Source organism: Oncorhynchus masou, chromosome 2 (genome assembly GCF_036934945.1).
Source record: "Oncorhynchus masou masou isolate Uvic2021 chromosome 2, UVic_Omas_1.1, whole genome shotgun sequence".
Lineage (NCBI taxonomy): Eukaryota > Metazoa > Chordata > Actinopteri > Salmoniformes > Salmonidae > Oncorhynchus > Oncorhynchus masou.
This window is the reverse complement of record NC_088213.1, coordinates 35,619,973-35,630,867: the sequence shown is the minus strand read 5'-3', so window position 1 is coordinate 35,630,867 and position 10,895 is coordinate 35,619,973.

Here is a 10,895-nt window from a genome sequence, read left to right as displayed (position 1 = left end):
TAACCTGTTTGCAATCCCTTTAGCTTTGCTAGCTAGTTTGCTGGCAGTGTTTAGCTGGCTAGTTAGCTACAGTAGTTGGCTACTGCCATCAATTTGTTTTGTTATTATCAGATTTAGCCTGTTCCACCATTTGCAGAATGTATACTGCATTTGAATATAGCAAAAGCTGCATGAACTGTCAAATCTAGACAGAGCCTTTGATTAATTACTGCTAATCTATTTGTAGATTTCTATAGATTGTCTTTAAGGATGTCTGTAAGAAACAGAGGCATACCAACTTTATGTCCTTGGAGATTTCAGAGCTCATCCATAAAGACCATCTATAGTAAACTATAGACTTAATTCTACAAAACAGTGAACCGTGTTTGAATTCTACATATCAGAGACTGACTCAATATACAGTAGAGTTATTTCCATCCCATTTCACTTTTACTATCCATCCAACATGGGAAGGTTGATGTGTTGTGGAATGCCAGAGAAAGCATATGAAGGACAGTGAGAGCATGGCAACTAAAGACTACTCAATCTAAATACAAACAGCCCCTCCATTCTGAATTCATTTCAGGGTAGGCAGATATAACCCTTGGATGTTGTCTTTCTGTAATTCAGTAAAAACACACCAAATAAGTTTACTGTAGAATGGCAGGGTGGAAGTTCGTTCTCCTTCCTTCTGCCTGCAGATGTATGTCATTGTGTTCACCTCTCTCCAGATCACTCCAGGGCCTTAGTGTGTTTGCATGCTCTGGTCCTATAACACTAGCCAGGGCTGGAGAGCTGGAGGAAGTGGAGGGAATGGGATTCTGTGCTGCTGTTGTATTGCTTCATCCTGGACTCTGTCTGTATGGGAGACTTGGAGAAGCTTCTCCTGGCATACCCAGCAGCATTTCCAATTCATGGCGGTCTCTGTAACACAACACATTTTTATTCCATTTGGGCCACTCCCAATTTCCGAACCTAATCTTTGCCTCCCCACTTCCCATTGTGCTGTATTACTGGGCCGTGAATGTGGGTGGGGGAATCCAGTGGTGCACACTAAAAGGAAATCAGCTGCAGTGATTGAGGATTAGAGGTAACAGCAGCAGAATTGAACCTGCTATTTCGGAGGCTGGGGGGAGAGAGAGAAAAACGTTGTGTTTATTAGACGCCTTCATAACTCATTTAGAACCACATATTCATTCTTAACCTTCAACAAACAAACCATCCCAGCCTATGTAGGCATCTGAGGCAGGACACATGTAGCAACGTATTTCAAATAGAGAAATGGCATGTGGTTAAAACTACTGTTTATGGCAGGGCCTGATGCAACTGACCTCTTTCCCCTCTACTTCTGTCAGATAGAATAACATGAATAACATGATAATGATGTGAGTTTTATCCCAAGGTATGCTGTTGGGAGCAGTGTTAATGGTGCAACCTGGATATGGCCCAGGTTAGTGAGAGTGTAGCATGTGAGTGCGTCAAATCAAGGATGGGTGGAGCGCATGAGTGTGCAATTCAGAACCGCATCACCTAGCAACACAGAGGCGCCATGGGTGTTAGTCAAACAAGGCTGCTTTGGAGCAAGACCCTCCAGTCCTCCTCACTGGCTTAGGGGGCAAAGGGCATGCAGTACATGGAGTGGAGGTGAGGGCTCAGAACCAACCTGCTTCTCTCTCTTACTGTAGCTTTCGTTTTGCTGAACTATGTATATCTCACATACTCTGATGATACTTAGGATCATATGTCAATGTACATTTACGTATACAGATTTATATATTTCCATAGAACCTATTTATATTTCTGTATTTATTTTAGTTTCTTAAGTGACGTCATCATCACCATGATAAAGATAAGCAATGTTCACCAAACTGTGTGTATGTACAGATTCATATCATCATTATGGTTTTTAAAAGAAACATTGTTTGCAATGTATAATCTCTTTGACTTTGGTAATGTGCAGGAGTGGGACATGACGCGCTACGGTGCATCACTCTTTATCAGATGGCTTTGTTCTGTTTTGTAACCGCAGTGACAGTCCCACAGCTCTCACACAGACATCTCTGCGGAGGACAGTATTTTTGACTGCTTTGCTATTGATCAATGGATATCAATATATATTTTCTGTGTTTAAAATGGGAACCATGGGATATAGCAATAAGGGAGATGTACAGGTATGTTGTGACTGGCTGTGTTTACCAGCCACTCTGCTATCAGCACGACCAGCGCTGTCCACGAACAATGTGGATGATGGGGGGGTGGAGCGAAGCAGAAATGGGGTTGTTGATAAGCACACATACTGGATAATATTAAAAAGGTATCGAATAAAATATAAGGAACAACTGCTTTGAGTTTTTTCCCCCATTCATTGTTTTATTCCCACATGCCCTAACCAATACATTCACTAGTAGATGTAGCCACAGTTCAGTACACACTCCTGCCTTTCACATGTTCTCATCACCACTCAACACCTCTCTCTCTTTTTCCCCTCTCTATTTTACTCTCTCTCTCTCTCTCTCTCTCTCTCTCTCTCTCTCTCTCTCACACATGCACACAGGCAGGCAGTGAGAAGAAGTGCGGCTCCTCAGAGTGCTATGCTGCATGGCAGACTGTAAAAGGGGGACTGTCTAACTCTGCCCCTGTGAGCACTCAGCCATCTGTTTCATTAGAATTCCCCCTTGAGGTAACCTTCCCTGGGAGGAGGGGAGAGGAGAGAGAGGGACTCATTGAAAGTGAAGGCCTTTTGTTTTAGATTGTCTCTTGTAATTATACAGAATTGTCCTCTCGTGAGGAGTGTGCAGAGATTGGCATACAACTGCCTACTAACCCTATGTTCAGAAATGAGACAAAACTCTGCATAGCAAGCAAGCCAGCATGTGAGTAGCACTTCTCCGACGTGAGACTCTCATATCCTCCGACTGTGGATATATGTGTGCCTCCACAGTGACATCCATCCCAATGCCTCATAGCCCATCATCTCGGTTTCTCCTGCCATAGTGGGATGGACAGCTAGTGCTAATGCCTTTTTGTGAAGCATCTGGGATAATCTGTTCTGGGCCTCCTTGGTTCAAACTCAACAGTAATTAATCCCACTCATTGCCCTGTGAGGGCGAGGCTGGGGTAGAGCGGCTGTGTGTGTGTGTGTGTGTGTGTGTGTGTGTGTGTGTGTGTGTGTGTGTGTGTGTGTGTGTGTGTGTGTGTGTGTGTGTGTGTGTGTGTGTGTGTGTGTGTGTGTGTGTGTGTCTGTTTCTCTCAAGTCTTCCCTCCTTTCCAGATGACCATTTAGACTCTCTCTATGCCGGAGCATTCTGTGGTCATGGAGGGGGAGGTAAGCAGGCCTTGACTTTCACATAAATTAAAATGTTTTCATAGTGGCATTTCAGGGGACATGGGGATTAGAGTGGATTTCAACAAACCAGAGGGATGAAATTTAAGTATGCTAAAAGTCTAAGAGCTATGCTACAGTTCTGCTCTGGATCAAAATGAATAACCTATCATTATAGAAATCTACATGAGCACAACAAAGATTCATCTTTATACGGTTAAGAATCCTTAATGTTATGTTTGTTATCCAATATCCCCTTGTAAAATGAGAAGACTGGCTTTGAGTTGACTACTCATCCCTTCTCTGCAGATCTTCTCACGCTGTGCTGAAGCATGCTGGCCTGCCCCCTTGTTTTTTTGGCAGTCCCAGACATAGAACACTCAGTAACACACAGAAACTACAGCACATCCGTATTAGTTTCTTTTTTTCCCCCTATAAAATCCTACCGTCAAAGCCTTTTGACATCTGCCAGCATGTTCACAAATATTGTCAAAAGTCCAACTTAGCAAGGCTCCAGCCTTTGATGCGCATGGCTGAAGGTTTGTCATTTTTTTGTGTTTATTTTGTGGTTGTAGCTCCTTAGGGTTCAGGGAAGTGGATGCATGATAAACCTTGAGATTAAGATGGCCACAGGCCATCCAACCTGATCCCCATTTTCACACAAAAATTTTAATTTTTCCCTATAAAACTTGTCAATGTTCATGGATGGGTACATGCCTGCCCTATTTAGAATTAGGAGAACGAGACAAGTGACATAACTGGACTATCTGCGAGTTGGTCCACTTTAGGGAAAAGGTCTTTACTGTTATGACGTGTGCCGCTCTGGGAATTGTGTGACATTTCGCATGAGCATTAGTTCAACATAGGAGCTGTGCCGTAACTCATAAGCTTTATTGTAGGTTAGGGTGTATTTTACTGTTGTGCAGGTCATGGGTCAGTATTAGAATCATTGGAGATAATATCTCTTTGAATGTGCTTGTGCTCAATTCATCCGAGATCCCAGCAGCTACTGTATAGCACTGTCTCATGGACCATTTCAGAAATGATGTTCTGCCTTGAGCTGCAATCCCCTGGGAGATGACAACACGAGGACAAACTGCCCAAATCATTACCCTCGCGTCTGCTAACAGTCCTCACTGTCTGTTTATGAGAGCCTGCCTGCCTCACACAATACTACTGCAGCTAGCTAGCTCACTAATGCTAACCCCACATAATGCTTTTTTTTGGGGGGGGGGAGTACATTATCCATTTCAAATTATAGGTTTATAAAACATGTACCCGTAGGCTGCCACTCAAAAGAAGAAAGCACATTAAGAAATTCAGTATAACAGGTAAGTGCTAATTTTGATGTCTTATGCTAAGCTAATATATTCATGCCTTTCAACCCAGGTTCACTACTAAACCTTCCACCCTACTAATCTAATGTCTGTTAATGCTCACTTCACATAGCCCTGCCTGCCTTTTTTCTAAGAATGCTTCTGTATAAACTCCCTGGTACTGTAATGCTAAAACTCTAGTTCTGACTGCATGACCGTTTTTTATCCTCATATTAGCTATAGTTAGTAAAAGAAATTATCTTCTTGAGCTCTGGATAATTTCCGTATCATTCAGTCAACCTCTAAAATTGGCTACTTTGGAGTAAAAAAATGAAATAGACAAAATTGGTTTAAGAACATTTTCTTATTTAACTTCAATAACAATAATGATTTGTGTCTGGTGATCCCTGCAGTGTCCTCCTCCACCTTCCTGAGCTAAGCCCTGGGCATGGTGAGGAAGGATCTCCGTAGCCTTCTCCATGGCTCTGGAAAGATTCCTCTCTTCTGACCCTCTGTAACGGCTGTTGGTGGAAGAAGGTGAGGACCAAGGTGCAGAGTGGTACATGTTCATTTGTTTATTGACACTGAACACTAAATACAAAAATAACAAAGGGAATAACCGAAACAGTCCTGAAAGGTGAAAAACACTAAACAGAAATCAACTACCCACAAAACCCATGTGGGAAAAAGCTACCTAAGTATGGTTCTCAATCAGAGAACGATAGACAGCTGCCTCTGATTGAGAACCACACCGGCCAAACAACAAAGAAATACAAAACATAGAAAATTAACATAGAATGCCCACCCTAGTCACACCCTGGCCTAACCAAAATAGAGAATAAAAGCCTCTATGGCCAGGGCTTGACACCCTCCTCTCTCACAGAAGGGTAAATGCTACTCAACAGAAGCTCCCACTGTCCCCTGCTCCCAGCTTATCATATTAGCCCAAGCTCTTGAGCGTCTCTGTAACAGGGTCTTCCTTCAATCGGGCAGGAGAAAACAGACCTGGGTGGCTAAACGGCCATACCATAAATCATGTAGACTCAAATCATTTGAAGAAAGCGTAAATGGCCTTGGCTTGTACACTAATATCACCTACTGTAGCAGAGCTTCTGGAACACCTGTACAGGAGGCAGGCTTGTGTCCCTGAAATGGTGCCTTTACCCTTCCGTTACTTAAACTCTTCAGGGGGAGAAAACGGCCTCTTTCTCTATCTCAACATTTGAGCCCCAGAAGGAGCCGTTTAGAGCATCTGAGGATAAGATTACCAATCGCTTCTGATACACAGAGCCCAATTTCCATCTCTCTGTCTTTCACTGCTTATCAGTGAGAAGTGGGGGCACTGAAAACAGTGCACATTCATCACAATCACCACAGACACACATTTAAGGGCATCAGACGTTCTAAGAGAAATCAAAAGTGACAGACATGCGCAAGTGAAGAGACAGGGGTCAAGTGGGGTGAAGAGAGCTTTGAAAAGTCCCGTTGTGTATTCTTATACGGTCACCTCAAATTATTGGCACCCTTGATAAAAAAAAAATGTTCGGTTTTACAAGTTAATCTCTTCATAAGAAACTGTATTGTGGCCTTCCATGGCTTCAATGCGCCGAATACCACAGGTGTTGACCTTACAGTGAAATGCTTATTTACAAGGTCTTTCCCAACAATGCAAAATGAGAGAAAAAAAAGATGTACAAAAAAATAATGAGAAATGAAACTCCAGTTGAAGTCATTATAACTTGTTTTTCAATCTCTCCACAAATTTCTTGTTAACAAACTATAGTTTTGGCCGCCTCTCTTGTTCTACACGCCTGGTGCCTCGGCTTAAGGTAGCCTAATAGAACCAAGTTATACACTTACAGTAAGTCTGCAATATTGCCTGACTGTCATCTGGAGGAGAGGATACATGTGACAAATGTTCAAAGATAAAGCCAAGGTGAACTATTGTAATCACAAAACCATGATGTCAAACAAAGAGGCACTGAGTTTGAAGGTTGGCCTTGTAATACACCCACAGGTACACCTCCAATTGACTCAAATGATGTAAATTAGCCTATCAGAAGCTTTTAAAGCCATGAAGTAATTTTCTGGAATATTCAAAGCTGTTTAAAGGCACAGTCAACTTAGTGTATGTAAACTTTTGACCCGCTGGAATTGTGATACAGTGAATTATAAGTGAAATTATCTGTCTGTAAACAATTGTTGTAAAAATGACTTGTGTCATGCAGAAAGTAGATGTTCTAACCGACTTGCCAAAACTATAGTTTGTTAACAAGACATTTGTGGAGTGGTTGAAAAACATGTTTTAATGACTCCAACCTAAGTGTATGGAAACGTCTGACTTCACCTGTATGTGTCATAGAGAGAAAACTACTTGAGAAAACTTATATAACATAATGGATCAGGTTCAATCTCCCATCAATATTTTTGAATATTGATCTCATGATAAATGCATGTGGATAATGTAGCAGTAAAAGGATTACGTCCATCTTCATTTATAATTTAGTGTTATTTTCTCATCCATTGTTGGCCTTAATTAAGAAATATAGAAATCTAATTTCATTTGGGCCAAGCTAGGGAAGGATAGCAGGAAGAGCTAGCCGGGTAATCAAATAATTATCGTCAGTGTGCATCTAGAGGGGCTTAATTACATGTGCAGGACAATCCGCTCATTGTGCAGAACAATTAAGGTTGTTTGAAGTGCCATCAATGACTCCCATAATTAGTTTGGTAGAAGTACCACACTCTACTGAGCAGAGCAGAGCAGCAGTTACTCTTGGAGAAGAGAAGGAGAGGAACCATTTTGTTGCCAGCCAGAGCCAGCGTCAAGGATGTCACTGTAGTCTAGTTTGAAGATGACAAAGGTTAAAACAATAGGATTCTAATATCCCATAACCCTTTGCAACGATTGGACCAGCTATGCTAGTTAGGAACAGCGCTGGTCCCAGATTTGTGAGGACGTTGTCTTAACCTGTATATTTTCGACCTAGACTGTAATGCACCTCTTGACCCTGATGCTCAAATTAATAACCCAGCCAGCCATCAGGATAGAGAAGAAAAACATGCTATTTATGTTGTGAATCCCAATGCCATAGAGAATTTGATGGGTATTAAAAAAACAGAAAGTAAACCTAAAGGCCTCATTAACTTAATCCGCATGGGTCAGAGACCAATTTATTCTGCTCCACTCGTCCTATAAACAAACAAACATCATCCATCCATCCGAGAGGAGGTGAACCGACCGACCGTGACATTGATGTCGGAAATCTTTCTCCTTTTTGATGTGCTCTGAAATGTGTAGCCATAATGTACTTCGTTAACCCAGTCCCACAACATAAACAGACACAGACGGCAGAGTGGATGTGATGCGGTGCATGTGAATATATGTAGCCAGAGGGAAAGTTTCTGTTCAACGTCATCTCATGTTATATGCCATGTTATATTATGTCAGAGAGCCTAGAAGGGCTCAAATCAAATTACCTTAAATTGTCTGAGATTTTGTTAGGAGTGACTGAAGCCCCAGAAACACTTACCGAGAGATGGAGGAGAGAAGAGAGGTGAAGGAGGGAGCCTGCTGTTCCCGAGGTGGTCACAGAAGAGACAAAAGATATCTCTACTTACACTGCATATATTCTCTCCCAACTGTCGATACTCATAGGAGTCCAAAATAGAATAGAAAATAGACAGGGAAGTTAAACAGGAGACCTTTCAAAATGAACAGGCTGTGGAGGAGAAGAGACAGAGGGATGATGAAAGATACAAAATGGATACGGCAAGAAGAGAAAGAGGCGAGACGGTTGAGAGAGAGGGAAGTGACCTTGAGCTAGTGTAACAAGGCAACAGTAAACATGTCTTCCCCACGAAGGATGCAGCACCTCCACCCCCTTGGGGCAATTGAGATTTTGCATTTGACTGACAAAATTCAGTTAATCACTATAGCCCCCGCCTAAGACCAATCAGTTTAATTTTGTATATGCTGGATCTCTATGGCAAGACGCATCATTCACCCAAGTTTCATCAAAATCGACTAAGTGCTGTCAAAGATATTTGCGTGTGACTAACAAACATATGAACAAATGTACAGACAAATCCACAGTCCCATCCCCGAATTCATTGCGGGGGACAATTAAGTGCAAGATAGTGACTATACATTGTCTAAATTATGGTATACTAGCTACTGATTGGCATTCACGCTGACTTCGGTCACCTGCTGTATGGTGTTTCCTGCGACACATTGCTGCGACTGGCTTCCGGGTTAAGTGAGCAGTGTGTCACGAAGCAGTGCGGCTTGGCAGGGGTCGTGTTTCAGAGGATGCATGGCTCTCGGCCTTTGCCTCTCCCGAGCCCGTACGGGAGTTGCAGCAATGGGACAAGACTGGAACTACCAATTGGATTTCACAAAAAAGGGGTGAAAAAGTGCAGAGTGTTTTGTTTTGCCTGCTGTGGGGCAAGGAGTCCTCCGCGACGCTAAATCCAGTGGCAACTACGTGCCATTTTCAAGGGATTGTTAAATAAATGTTATAACTATTTGTTTTTAATATCATCACCTCTTGAAGAGCATAGTCCGAAGAACATTTTTCCACATTTAGCTATATCATCAGAGTTATACAGCAAATAACGGGATGCTTTACATTATCAGTAAATATCAATTGATCATGTATTTTCAGATACGTGAGGGTAGCCTATCCATTTGGCACAAAGCTAGCTAGCTAGCAAACAACATGTGTCATGTAGCTAGCAACCTAAGCAAACAACATGTGTCATGTAGCTAGCAACCTAAGCAAACAACATGTGTCATGTAGCTAGCAACCTAAGCAAACAACACGTGTCATGTAGCTAGCAACCTAAGCAAACAACATGTGTCATGTAGCTAGCAACCTAAGCAAACAACACGTGTCATGTAGCTAGCAACCTAACCAAACAACATGTGTCATGTAGCTAGCAACCTAAGCAAACAACACGTGTCATGTAGCTAGCAACCTAAGCAAACAACATGTGTCATGTAGCTAGCAACCTAAGCAAACAACATGTGTCATGTAGCTAGCAACCTAAGCAAACAACATGTGTCATGTAGCTAGCAACCTAAGCAAACAACATGTGTCATGTAGCTAGCAACCTAAGCAAACAACATGTGTCATGTAGCTTGCTTTATCAGAGATTATGCTTTTGGAAAGAGTTTGATATCGGAAAGTCCTCATCCTGGTAAAGTTGTCAGTCAGACTACTGTCATCACCACTAGAGATGGCAATCAAATCAAACAATATTTGGATTTACAGCCATATAGTTTATCCTCTGAAAGTTAGCTTGTTAACTATCCATATGTACACTACCGTTGAAAAGTTTGGGGTCACTTAGAAATGTCCTTGTTTTTGAAAGAAAAGCAAATTTTTTGTCCATTAAAATAACATCAAATTGATCAGAAATACAGTGTAGACAATGTTAATGTTTTAAATGACTACTGTGGCTGGAAATGGCTGATTATTTATGGAATATCTACATAGACATACAGAGGCCCATTATCAGCAACCATTAGCTAATCCAAGTTTATCATTTTAAAAGGCTAATTGATCATTAGAAAAATCGTTTTGCAATTATATTAGCACAGCTGAACACTGTTCTGATCAAAGAAGCAATAAAACTGGCCTTCTTTAGACTAGTTGAGTATCTGGAGCATCAGCATTTGTGGGTTTGATTACAGGCTCAATATGGCCAGAAACAAAGAACATTCTTCTGAAACTCATCAGTCTATTCTTGTTCTGTGAAATGAAGGCTATTCCATGGGAGAAATTGGCAAGAAACTGAAGATCTCTTCCAACACTGTGTACTACTCCCTTTAAAAAACAGTGCAAACTGTCTCTATCCAGAATAGAAAGAGGAGTGGGAGGCCCCGGTGCACAACTGAGCAAGAGGACAAGTACATTGAGTGTCTAGTTTGAGAAACAGATGCCTCACAAGTCCTCAACTGGCAGCTTCATTAAATAGCACCCGCAAAACACTAGTCTCAACGTCAACAGTGAAGATGCGACTCCGGGATGCTGCTTCTCGTAGGCATAGTTCCTCTGTCCAGTGTCTGTTTTCTTTTGCTCATCTTAATCTTTTATTTTTATTGGCTAGTCTGAGATATGGCTTTTTCTTTGCAACTCTGCAACTCTCTCCTTTTTATAGGGAAAATCTTTTCATCACCATTGCGTCAACTCCATTTTGAAGTAGTTCATTTTCTTCTTCTAATATGAGTTGGTAAACAAACTGGTGCATACTGCCACCTGGAGTGTGTTGTT